Source organism: Haemaphysalis longicornis, unplaced genomic scaffold (genome assembly GCF_048455015.1).
Source record: "Haemaphysalis longicornis isolate Haplotype H1 unplaced genomic scaffold, Haemaphysalis longicornis Haplotype H1 scaffold_11, whole genome shotgun sequence".
Lineage (NCBI taxonomy): Eukaryota > Metazoa > Arthropoda > Arachnida > Ixodida > Ixodidae > Haemaphysalis > Haemaphysalis longicornis.
In genome coordinates, this window is record NW_027526214.1 from 87,543,932 (window position 1) to 87,557,649 (window position 13,718).

Here is a 13,718-nt window from a genome sequence, read left to right on the forward strand (position 1 = left end):
TCGAAGGTCGATGGGCCCGGCGCGCGTTAGGGCGCCTCACGTGAATTAAAGCCGCCTTCTCATCGTTTCGCCACCATATGTAGAGGAAAGAACCAAACCGGGATGACGCATGGGAGCCGCGCCTTTAATGAGACCGGATGGAGCACTATGCACAATGATGATGGCGAAGGCGACGATGATGATGATGATGATGTCCTCAAAGATTTTGGCACGTACCCACAAGGGGGGATTGGCCAGGGCTAAACCGGTTGTTTAAGCACGTGGGGACTTCGAAATACTAAATTATTTCCGGAAAGAGGCTGTGAAAGGAAACTTAGTTGTAAATAAAGCCCGAACTACCCATTATTCAGCACCATGCTAATTCGAGATGTATGTTGAAGGGAAGCACTTCTTCCTCCTTGTCATGCTTTCCAACACCACGCGTCCACGTATAATTGCTCCCCTGTATCATTCAATGTCGATAACCTGGAGGGCGTTATTCTCTTCTTTGATTTTCTTATCAAATGTTTCAGGCGCTCCGCATTCTTGGCTTAGAAAATTCAATTGCGCCTGCAGATCTTCCTTTTTTCATTTTATGGTACCGTTGTACACTCGCTCGCTCTATTGCTTTCATTTTCACATCCCTCTTACACTGCTCCCAACGAAGAATGACATCATCAACTGTCCCGATAAACTCATGCACCAACTAATTTACTTTGTTTACAAACTTCTCGTCTACGAGTAACTTTGCATTACGGTTCAGAGATCCCAACTAAATCTCGCCTTTATTTGCTTTCTACCCATCGTAAGCGTAAACAACGCGTGGTCACTAAAGAATACTTGAGAGAGAGAGAGCAGGAACTTTATTTGGGCCAAAACTGGTAGAAGGAAGAGGGTGACAGGGAAGAAGTCACCTAGCCTTCCCCGTTACATGGCGGCCATGAGCCAGTGGGCCCTAGCGGCATCGTCCCCCAGCTGGACGAGTAGTTGTTGTACGTCGGGGTGAGAGCTGAGCAAGGCGGCTTCCCGTTGCTCCTGAGTCCTGATGTTTAATGCTCTATTAGGTGAACGAGGTTTCTGTGGGCATGCCCATAATATGTGTTGTAGGGTGGCTTTGTCTGCGCACCACTTGCATCTGTCGGAATACGTGTCTGGGTAATATCGGTTGTAGAGAACAGGGTTGGGGAAGGTGTCCGACTGTATTCGTCTCCACGCAACCGACTGCCATCTGTTGAGGGAAGAGTGTGGTGCAGGGTACTTGAGGCGACTCAACCTGTAGTGGTGCGTGATCTCCCTGTACGTGGCCAGCCTGTCTCTGCTCCCCGTGAACGTAGGCCCGATGTCTCCGTCGAGGTCAGCCTGTTGCCGAAATCTCGGGCTGCCTCGTGAGCCAGTTCATTCCGCGGCAGGGACGAGTGCGCTGGTGTCCATACAAGGCGGATTAACTTTGTAACTTGTGAAACATGGTATAAGCTTCAGCGATGCGTAAGCCCTTTCCAGCCTTGTATGACTCTGGTTTTGGAAGTGTGTGTATTCTGGCAGCTGGCCACTGGCCAGAGTGGAGCCAACAGCCTCCAACTCATGCGCGTGAACCAGCCCATTCGATAAAAGGGCGTTTTTATCCCTGACAGGCCGCCCCTTTACTCTATCTTCAACGTTACATACACGGTTAAACTCTCCTAGGAGTATAGCATTCCTGTCGGCGCGTAAAAAGCTTTCCACTTGCACAAAAACTTTTTCTATCATTTTCTTTGCTGCATTTCATGCCTAGGCTATTCCGGAGTACACGTAAACAGCCCCTGATATACCCACAGCATAGCAAACACACACGTTGTAGTTTCCTATAAACTGCGAAATAAACTGCTCCGTCTGCTCCTTAGTTTCTACCGTAGTCTTTTGAATGGCGATTAGGCGAACGTCATTTTGAATTAGGAGCATACTATGCTGGCACTGGCTCCTTCTGGCCTCCAAACACCCGGACGTTTATCGTACCTATTGGCATTGCCGTTTTAGCTACTGATTGCTCGATTGGTGACACAGAGTAGGAGCAGTAAATTCGCTGCATCTCTGGATACACCGTTGGCAACCCACTACACACACCCAAAACCCTCACAGATACACACACACACACACGAACGCACGCACTCACACAAACACACACCCAAGCCGAAAAATCTCTTGATGGCCGCATACCTCGAGAATACTTCGCAAGATCGTTCTGACCAACAACTCGAAGTGTAGCACAGGTTTTAGTTGACTATATGAGGGGATTTCCCCTAACTCCTATCGATAAACACCTCTCCTTCCCTATGAGTTGTTGAACAATTCGCTCTCGCACTACATACTGCTAGCCTCCTGTTTAGCTCAGTTGGTACAGCGACTACTCCGGTTAGGGGTGGTCCCGGGTTCGAATGCTGACCACGTCAAATTTTTCTTCAACTGCAAAGTTTCTGAGAAAGCTGTATAGCATCCCTTTGTATCCGCACGGCTGCATTCAGGTAGATGCCGAACTTTTCTTCAAATAAACTTACTCCACCTTGGGGATTTATCCTTAATCTGGTAGATTAGAACCTGTCCTTCAGTTCGAGTTTGTTGAACAATTCGCTATCGCGCTACAAACTACTAGCTTCCTGGTTAGCTGAGTTGGTATAGCGACAGCTCCAGTTAAGGAGGTATGGTAGGGTAAATATTACATTGTAAACTTAACGTTATATTTCCGGAACGCTTGCAGATATGCGCGTAAAATTTGTTGTGCGTACACATGCTGCCACTGGGTAAAATATGAAACCCTTCGTCGGGGTCTAGCTTGTGTATCTTTCTTGTGGCCCACTCCCAAATTTTAAGGTGTGTTTGTTAATTTATTGTGCTTTTTCTTTGGAACAAAAAAAGAGGAATGTGATGATATCGCCCAGTATTATTCTAAACGGCCGTTGGTTTTATCTGAACTAAAGACATTTGATACCCTACCTGGAGTATGGGCGCAACAAAATATAGTCACTGCATGCCCACAGCCGTAAGAGATTGTCTTGTAGTATACTTCCTTCGCAGTAGTATTATTTGTGTTAACGTAATTCTTTTAGTTAAGAATATTTATGATTAGCTGTAGAACGTGCCTGCAAAGTTTCACTGTTGTCGAATCAATACTTTCCAAGAAAAGGGACATTGAAGTTGAATAAGTTACAAAAACCCAATTTGAGAAAAATGGAGTTTTAAGTTTCGCGTAGTGCTCAAGTATGCTTCCAATAAAACAGGAGAATATATTTCACTGCTGCATTTTTTAGAGGTGTCTCTTAAACCTTTCTTGTTGTTCCTTTTCACCGGTCGTCTTTCTTTGCTTTCTACGGCCGTATGGAATTCTGCCCGGTCAACACACTCTTTATCAATCCGGTGGAAGGCAATGTTACAAAACACACCTGGAACAATTCCAATGGCTTCCATACCAGCCTTCCGTGCGGATTTGCCATCATTGTAGTATGCTACAGCATTGTTATTAGCTGTTTTCACCGTGTCAGAGCCGACAATTGTCATTGGGCAGCGGCAGCAAAAGTGTTGGTTGAGTGAGTAATCAGTGTTCTGGAGACATTTCCTCACAAGATCTGGATCTGACAACGCCTTGAACACTGGGCCGAGTACATCTATCACAGCCTCAGGAATGTTGTGTTTGTGGGAGTTTGTCACGCATCCCTCAACAAGGCTGCGACTAAACCCACACCATGGGGGTGGTCCTTTTGGGCAGAGTCGGTGCTGGGACTAGGCATCTGTTGATAACTTGTGAAAGTATATTGCCCACACAGCTCGTTTCATGTTATCTAAACTATCTACATTTTCCAGGATAGCCTTGCCCTAGTAAACCTGAAGGGAGTCGATGTCTTTTTCTGAGAGGCGTCCTTTCCCTGAAAGTGCCAGACCATCGGTGAGCTTTTTTCCCTTTAAATTTTCTTGCTGTTCCTGAGCCTGGTGCCCCTTCGCTTCTGCACATGTCCCAAACATTTATGCTTTTCTATGGCCTTCTTGTTGGGCTGTGAATCTCTGACAGAAATGTATGCCTTAGTGTGTCCATCACCAATGTAACTTCGATACATCAGCTGGTGCGTCTCAACAGAGCATCGAAAAATTTCACAGCTCCGGAACATTTCATTCAACCAGATGGCCTATCGTAGGTAACTTTACATTGACTGATGTTATCTTCTGTGTGAAAGTTGCGAGCACAGATGTGGCAAAACTTGGACTCTACTTCAAAGTCTAGCACTTTCCTGTTTCAGTCGATATTGCTGCTACGACACCATGTGATGAAAAATAACCACGCTTTATCCATGCTCCATCCACCGTGACCGCAGTTTCCAGCTCTCGATCAGAGTCGAAGTCCTCTTTCTTCAGTTCTTCGGCACCTTTTCCCATACTATTTCTCACTGTGGCCGTGGTTGCGTCTAGAAGCCTTGCGTTGAACGACGCAAACTTTGTTGGCGGTGGTGGTAGATTGAGCACAGCACACGTGGTGCGACCCGATGCCAACCCTTTTTCGCAGGTACGAAGGGCGTACACGAACCTTTCATACACTTTAAAGATGTTACCAGAAGTGCGGCTGGATGTCTCCATCACTTTGAAAGCACCGCACTCGCTGCAGGTGACATTTATGCAGGAGGCCAAACCGCTACGCCCGTAAATACCCTCTTCCGAAGTAATTTCTCCCTTGAAACACTTTTTACACAGAGCTACGTTTTGAAAGAAGCTACAGAGAAGAGCGAGGTCGATCAGCCGGTAACCAGTTTTACTTGCGCCGTCTACGTCGAAAGATGCATCACTATGCCTCTCACCTTGTTTAGAGAAGCTTGCTCTTCGTCGAGCCGGTTTCTTGCTGTCTTGCTTGGACGTAAACCGATTACCTTTGAAAGTTCTCTTTTTGGTCCATTTGTTGGATGATCGTGCCATCTTCTGGTACCGCAGTGCGTTTAAAACTCGAAGCAGAGGCAACGTGACCACGACAGAAAAATGTGGGAACAATCACAAAAACGTTACGTACTACAAGAGCATCACTGGCGGCAAGTCTCTTAAAGTTAGTAATTTCAAAATATACCATGATTTAATACACTATATATTTTGGAAACACAGACACGAGGAAAAAAAGTGAAATAATGCTGCGAACCGCGAAAACCAACGCTAAAAATACCGTCCTATGAACCCATGTCTGAAATGTTTCCGCCATTTTTAAACGCCGGGGCGCGCGGCAAACTTCGGCGCGGTATTTAGACCGTTTTGCGCGGGCGCTTGACACCGCGCTTCAACAGGTTTTTTTATAATACGCCCAATTTTTTTGCGGGAAAATTGCTAATCCGATTTTTTAGCCGGTTTACCCTACGATACCCTCTTAAGCGGTGGTGCCGGGTTTGAATCCTGGACCTGGACGGTTTTTCCTTCGTGTGTGAGAAAGCTGTATAGCTTTAATTTGTAGCCGTATGGCTGCGTAATGGTGGATGGCAAACGTTCCTTCATGGAAACTTACTCCACCTTGGCGATTTCGCTAAAGGTGGTCGTTTAACACCTGTCCTTCACAACGAAATACTTGATCAATTCGCTCTCGCGCTACAAACTATTACCCTCCTGGTTAGGTCAGTTGGCAGAGCGATAGCTCCAGTTTACCGATGGTGCCGGGTTTGAATCCTGGACCAGTACAAATTTTCTTCAACTGCAAAGTTTTGTATCCTTTGTACCCACATGGCTCCATATGGTGGATGTCAAAATTTTCTTCAGTAACATTTATTTAGACATTTTTATTATTGCAGTAAGTGTGCATGCTTGTATTGAAATTTAAAGGCAGTCTTGTTGCTGCAGAGCATCAGTTGGAAGAATTCTTTTCTGGTGTCTTTTCTCCGAGACATCTCACTCCTCATTTTATAGCCGTTCGCATCATTACACAAAGAGAGTTAGCATAGCCGCAAAGCGTCTCGCTGATGTGATGCCGATGTTGCGTGCAGCGTTTATTGTGACAACGGAGGCGAAACATGGCCAAAGATTATCACTGTCTCATTCCTGTCCAGGCTATCAAAATCAAGATATGACAGTGCAATACCTGCATCTCATCAAATTAGGGCTTTCGACTGATCAAAAGTTTCTTGCATGGATAAACATGCGATAGACATAGAAAATTTGGAGACAGATATCTCTGAGCACAAGCATGCTAAAATTTTTCCAGGTGATAATTGTAGAAACACAACTGCCTCAGTTCTTTCAATAAAAAATACCAACTTGCGGAAGTCAATATACAGTAACTATTTAATTTCACGGTGTTAGACTGCTAACAGCGATATTTATTATCCTACGCTGTTTCCTCTGGGAGACAAAAATTTCTTTCACAGGTATAGTTTGGGTGTCTATCAATGCTACTTCAAAAAAAAAACAACTAGGATAATTTTGAACACCCGTTATATTCATTTCAACCGGAACGCACGCATTTGTTGCGGGTACGATTCTTTTTTTCACAACATTATCATTTCGTACAATCTCGGCGGCTAGATCTGCTGTTTTACTCGGGAATACCACTTTTACCCACAAGTAACAGAGCAAATGCGTCTGCAGCTTTCTTGTCACTATGCTGTCCAACCTATTTAAATTTAATGAGAAACACCGGTCGTTATAATTTTGTATAAAATAAGAATGCGCGCATGTCTATCTTACTCCATTCTCTTAGAGATTGTTTCTCCCTCGCACATATCCTTCGGGCTAGCATTGCTCATGCACTGGCGGGGACCACTTTTACCAAAAGCATTTCATCATTGCGATTGCAAGCTTTTTGCTAGAACGGAAAACCATCTAGGTCGAATTAGTTCTAGCCACCGTCTCTTTTTTACTTTAAAGGAAATGCCCGCAGCTCTCCTTATGTAATTTCAATTTGGGCATATGCATATCTCTCACACTTCATGTGCCTTGTATCGATGGGTGTCTACTCGAGTAGACCATTTGTACCTTAAACAGGAAGAGCAAATGGAGTTGCAGCCTTCTTGCTTGGAGGCGAATACTCGTTCGTATGGGGAGTAACAAGCAGTCTGTTGAGTATCTAGAATATGAACAACGCGAGCATATCTCCATGTCACTTCGCTTTGTTGAAAATTATTACTTCTTCTCTAAGTTCATGTGCTTTCTAACACTGCTGGTTCGCTCGCAGAGGCCGCTTTTAACACTCAAGCGCTACTGCGACTGCGTCTTCATTTTTTTAATAAAAGCTTACTTTCTTGTGCGCATTATTATAAAACTCCTCGTCTGTTACCTAATAAGTTTAAGATCTATCTCTGCGGTGCCCTTTATGTCATCCGACTTCATTTGCACATTTTAGTCGTTTTTGCAGCCAACACCCCCACTTCATGCGGGGACACCATTTAACCGCAAAAGGAGTACAACCAACGCCTCTGCAGCCTTTCTTGATTCTCAATCGCGGGAAAGGCCGCGTACGTGGGCGATTTGGGGAAGAGAAGAAAGAAGCGCGGGGTTTTGTGCTCGCGCTGGTGCTTAATCGGAACAAATAAAAGTGGAATGTGTTCCGAACGGTAGCGCAGAGTCGGGTCTTCTCGAGCCTATATTTTTTGGTGCCGTGAAATCCTGGAGGAGACTGGCATCGTGTCCTGACCGATGGACAAGCTCCGCTGTCAGCGAGGTGGTCTCCGTAGAGCCGTAACGAGGCTGCTCAAGGCAGCCACCAAGCTCTACGAAAGCCCATCGCCGTCTCCGCATGACCTGAAAGAGGCCATAGACCAGCTCGCAAGTAAAGAACGCTTACTCAAAGAAATTGATGAAAATATCGGGGAATAACTTGAAGGCGATGTGTTCGACAAGGATGTTGCCGGCGTGATAGAAAACCAAGAAAACTTATGCCATGCGATGAGTCGGCTGCGCTCGGCATTGAATGAGCGGCGGGCGCGCGGCATGAGCGTTTCCGACGGAGGAACTGCAGGGAACCACAACCCGTTCAACCGCACAGCATGGTGCACGAAGGCGGTCGCCCTGCAGCACATCTGAACCCGCTCTCGTCCATTCACATCGCGGGTTGTCCAGGCGACACTGAAAGTCCGCCACTTTTCTGGCTAGCCACGCGAATGGCAAGGCATTTGGGACCATTTTGAAGCGACCATTCATAACCACTACGACCTACTCGACATAGAGAAATACAAGTATTTAAGGTCTCACCTTACCGAAGACGCAAAACATGCCGTTGAATGGATTCGCCTAAACGACGCCAATTACCGTCAGCCTGTGAAGATCCTCACGGACTGGTTTGTACGCACAGAACTTCTCGGGGACGACCACGCAGATAGAATACTCGCCATTGCACCGATTGAATCATCGACACAAGTGGCACGCCTCCAAGACCTGTACGAGCAGGTACAATTCAGGACTGGCTGTGTCGACAACCTTGGCGTTCCAGCTTCCGAGTACGCGGTGATCCTGAACCGACTCCTCATGCGCTCGTTACCTGAATACCTGGCGATTCTCTACCGTCAGCGCATGAAGGAGACCCCCAACGTCAATGTTTAGCCTACGTATTGAGACGAGCAAGTCAAGGCCATCATGGCGTTCTTAAAAATTGAGGTGGAGAGCAGGGAGGAAAGTAGAGCTTTTCGATCGAACTCTGACTGGAGGATGTCTTCAATCCCGCAGCAGCCTAGAACCTCCTCTCCTCACGTGACGTCCGCCTTGGCCTTGTCAGCAGGCTCTGCATCGGATTCAACAAATTTGTCGCCCGGAGGAAAACTGACGTGCTACCTGTGCGGTAGTCAGGGCCACAAGGCAAGGAACTGCCGGGCCGTCTTAACAGTGGCGGAAAAGCGACAGCGCCTTTCAAGAAAACGCTGCTATTTTAGATGCGGGAGGCTAGCGCACATGGCGCGCAACTGGCGTACTCGCGCGAAACTCAAGTTTGATACTTGTTCGAGATGGCATGTAACCGTCCTTTGCGACCTTTCGGAGCGATTGGATACCGCCAGCCAGACTGCTTATCGCCGTGATGGAGACGCCAATCGTGAACGAACTTGCAGAATGCAATTGTAGCGTGACGACCGCTCCTGCCAGCACCATTCGCTTCTCGTCGGTGCTGCTCCAGACTGCCACAGTGTGGGCATAAAGAGAATGCGGTCAGCCGGTGTTTGTCCGGCTTCTCGACACGGGGGGCCTACGAAGGTACGTGCGCAGTGAAATATTTCGTACGCTGTTCCTACCTCTTTCTGAAATGGAAGGCTTGGCCGTATTTACGCTTTGCAGCTCGCATCGCCCGAGATCGTAGCAGTGTCGGATGGTGCTGATCACCTTCCACAGCCGCTTCCATTAATGTCCCGTCACCCTCGATGCTCTTGATGTGCCAGAGGTCTGCACGGTAGTTGGTCCGCCCTTCAAAACTGAACTCGTAAATCTGCTTCGCGACGGATTTACTCGTTTCCGATGAACCCGAAGAAGGGCGCACACGAACGCCGACTATAAGCGTGTTAGTGGGTTCGGACAACTTCTGGAAACTCGTGAGCGAGCGCATCGAGCGCTTCAGTGAAAGCCCTTGCGCCGTTGATACAGTGTTCGGCTGGGTTCTTCAAGTTGCACCCTGGTGAGCAGTAGCAGTGCTAGGGCCTTGTTTTTGGCCTGCGTTTAAACACAAGTCGAAAGTTGCCCTGGACCGTTACCGGGTGATCCCTCAGAAATGTGGGGGTTGGACGCTAGAGGGATACCTGGACCGCCTAAGAGGACTGAAGCAGAAGCTACGCTGCATTAGGGAAGTTTCGGAGTGGACTGCACAAGGAAGACGGTCAGCATGTAGTGCTCCTTATGATTGAAACGCTGGGCCTTGTCCAACACTAACCGGGTTGTAGCGGAGAGCAGACTTGGAGGGCAGCTACAACGCTGTGAACATCACCCGAACCTTCTGGGAGAGTACGACGGAGCTATCGGCGGGTACTACAAGGAAGATCATGCGGAGCGTGTGCTGCAACCCACGGGCCCCGGGGACATAACGTATCCACTCTGTAATCATACAGTCGTCAACTGGGGGGCAGAAACACCAAATGTTCGCGTAGTCTTTGATGACTCTTCACACGAGAAGGAGCATCCCTCAGCGACGTGCTGGGTCAAGAAGTTAAGATTGAGCTCGAACTGCTGCTGCTGACAACCTTGACATCGGCGCGCGTTCAGAAAAAAAGTGCTGGAGCTGTACGAAGCAGACAGCACCGTTCTGGAGCCAGCATACTGTTTCGGAAGTGGTGCTCAAACACCAGCATACTGAATGACCGTTTCACCGCGGACTTAGTTTCTCTTGAGAATGTTGGAAAAGGCGGGCCAACTTTGAAAATACTTCGCTTGGCCTTGGATTACATGACGGATGACGTAATACCTACAACTCAACCGTGCCTTTTCAGATTTTGAAGCATTCCCAAGAATAGATGACATGCAGTGCTACCACGATAGTCTCCTGCCTGGTGGACAGCGAATCAGATGCGGCGTTCAGCGTCTCTGTCTCGTGGAATCAACCATCGCCGCGTAAGGATGTTGATTCTCGATCGCGGGAAAGGACGCGTGCGTGGCCACTTGGGGGAAGAGAAGAAAGAAACGCGCGGTTTTCTTCTCGCGCTCGTGCTTAATCGGAAGAAATAGAAGTGGAATGTATTCCGAACGTAACGTGGCGTCGGGTCTTCTCGAATCAATAGCCTTGTATCCACAACGCAGTTCTGCCTGGGCACATAGATAAAAACACCGACTGTTTTATATTTTCTTGGAGAACATTGAGCGCAGCTCTCATAAGCCTCATACGCTTTGATCGGGATCAACTTCCACCTCCCAAAAAGCACTGCTTATTCACGCACAATTACCTTTTTTAACATAGAGACAGCTCACTTATGCTCAACTTTTTCTCAGACACTTCACAGATACACAGACATCTGTTATCAAACCTTAAATTATGTGATAGTAGTGCCGGAGGACACGCGCAGTGAAAAATAACATTAGTGCACACCAGTGTTGCAAAATGGGCGTCGCCATTCTATTCCAATTCTATTCCGGGGAAGGACAATTCGCGTAGATTCCATTCCTTTCAATTCCTCGGAATGCCAAAAGATCACCTATTCCCATTCCTGGAATGGCCGTCCAGTTCAATTCCATTCCTCTAATTCCTCCCCGTTTTATCGGGTGATTATCAAGTTACCAGTGAACACACAATTAAGCTAATGTTATTACACTCGTTAAGAACTACTAAAACACGCAAAACACGTCTCCAAGGTCAAGGGATAGGGGCTTTGTGGCTGATCTCGTGCAGTGCGATCACCCAACTAATTCCCACAGGGGCAGTTCTCTCGTTAGTTATTATAGTATTTCTATGGTCAGCATGTCTTTACGAGTTTTGATGTTTTTATATGGTTTAAGCTTGAATTTGTTAATGCTAAAGTGACGACATGTTCTTTTTGTACTAATAAATGCATGATTGAAGAAGACATATTCCTTCAACGCGCATTACACGCGTAGTAGTTTACACCAGTATGGAGCGGTGGTGAGTATGGTTAGAACTATAGTTTTGTTAACGGGGAATAGAACCTCTGGATCTGGTGGTATCAGTTGGAAGAGTTACCGCTCCAGCACCTTGTCCTGCCTTTGCACCAAATACGGATAACGGGGCGCAGAGGTCGCCAGCTCTCACGGATGTAAAGCGCGCGTTGAAAGCATGGATAGGTTGAGAACTTTCTGTATATGCGTGTGTGCAGGCTTGCAAGGTCACCCTCGCCGAAAAGCTTAGTTACGTGTCAGGTATCATCCACTGCACATGATAGAAAGTTCAGGCTGTGTTTAGAGTATGCGCGACCTTTGTATGGGTGTCTCGGTAGGAACCAATGCGCCGGGATAATATTTTTCTCTTGTTAGTGTATGCTGGGTTAGTGCACTTGTTCGTATACTAAATTGCGTCTTGTTTTTTTTTTTCTTTTACAAATTGGGAGATCGTTCACACTTTTACACCACGCAACCTTTGAATCTAGCTAAATAAAGAAGGACTTAGAGAATGCGTTGCGACCTTGGGGTCAGCAAAAACTGAGTCCAAGGCCTGTATACCTCATTGTATAACTGAGGCCTGTATAACTAATTTGAGGAGTTGCATGCAGTGGAGTAGCAATATAGGTTCCCCCAACTGCCCTCTGGTACGGGCGTTCAACCAAAAAAAGTAAAGAAAAAAATTAACGATAATAATAGGACACGCTCGGCAGTCGGCTAGTGTAGGGTTGCGGAAATCCCTACACCAGAAAAAGTGCTTAGGTGCCCTCGTTGATTGATTGTAGGGTTTAACGCGCCGACGCAACGCAGGCGGTGAGGCGAGCTGTAGCGGAGCGCTCCGCATTAATTTTGCCCACCTGGCGATCTTCAACGCGCGCCGAAATCTCGTACACACAGGTGTTTTTGATTTTCTGCTCCATCATAAAAGCGGCCACCACGGCCGGGAATCGAACCAGTGACCTCGTGCTCAGCATTGCAATTAGATGTCCTTGTGAATTTTATATGCGGCAATAAAGGTCTCAAGCTGCAGTGAAAGGTCGAAAACAAGCTTTATTTTGGTTTCATTCATCAAATTACGTAACAAAATGATGTGAGCTAAATGGGTGCTTCGCCGTACAGTTCTCAAAACTCGAAGTGTAAATGACGGCTGCTTCAACGATCACTTCTAAAAACAAAAAAAAAAGCAAAATAAAACAGTCGCCTCCTGCCTATACGTGGCCCTTGACAAACATGAGCTGCTCGAAATACGTGTTTGAGAGCTGGTTTCGCTTTGCTGTCATTATCAGGGATTCCGTGGAAAACATGCTTTCCACGTCAACTGACGTCGCATTTACACTGAAAACTGCCCTTGAGAGTCAGGAAAGCGAGGGAAAGCGGCTAGCGTTTGCTTTCCAATAGGTCGGAACCGTTGCGGAACAAAGCTTGCAGCGTGCAGCTTGTTTTTTTTTTCTTCACGGGTAATATAAAAAAAACTATTTCCAATGTGCCATGTTGACGGACGTATTGTGCGTACGCGAGCCGCTGGGCGCAGGAGCAAGTGTGCGGCAGTGCGCAATAAAATCGGTTTTTATTTCCCATAAAAATCTAGAAGGAAGAGGGGGGGTAGCACAGAAAGTGAAGGGGGAAGCATCTCCCAGCTTTTACAGTATGAGCGTGCTCCTAAATCAATCATTGGGCTTCTTTTGTCGCCCACAGGCACCAGCGCGGGGGCAGTGCCAAAAGGCCCCCCCCCCTCCCCTACTTTCAGGCGCCAGGTTGCGGTTACTTAACTCTTATATCTAGCATGGGGAAGCAGAAGTCGTCATCAAAGCTCTCCTTGCTGTCTCGAGAATTATTTATTATATTTTTGTCGGTTGCAGTAGCGACTGTTCAGGTGACGGAGAGCTTCTTTTTTGTAGCTTTCTTTTGTAGCCGTATGGCTGCATTAAGGTGGATGTCAAACTTTCCTTCACAGAAGCTTACTCCACCTTGGGAATTTCCCCTAAATCTGGTCCATTAACACCTGTCCTGCACTTGGATATGTTGATCAATTCGCTCTCCGGCTACAATCTGCTAGCCTCCTGGTTAGCTAAGTTGGTAGAGCGACTGCTCCGGTTTGAAGCAGTGGTCCCGGATACAAATCCAGGACCAGGACAAATTTTTCTTCAACAGCGAAGTTTCTTAGAAAACTTTATAGCTTTCCTTTGTAGCCGTATGGCTGCATTCAGGTGGATGTCAAACTGTCCTTCATAGAAACT

The 13,718-nt window shown here is 47.0% G+C and overlaps 1 pseudogene; it reads right to left on the reverse strand.

The window, feature by feature from the left end:
• Positions 1–3,156: 3,156 nt before the first annotated feature.
• On the reverse strand, positions 3,157–6,656 carry LOC144160711 (uncharacterized; annotated as a pseudogene).
• Between the last annotated feature and the right edge of the window lie 7,062 nt (positions 6,657–13,718).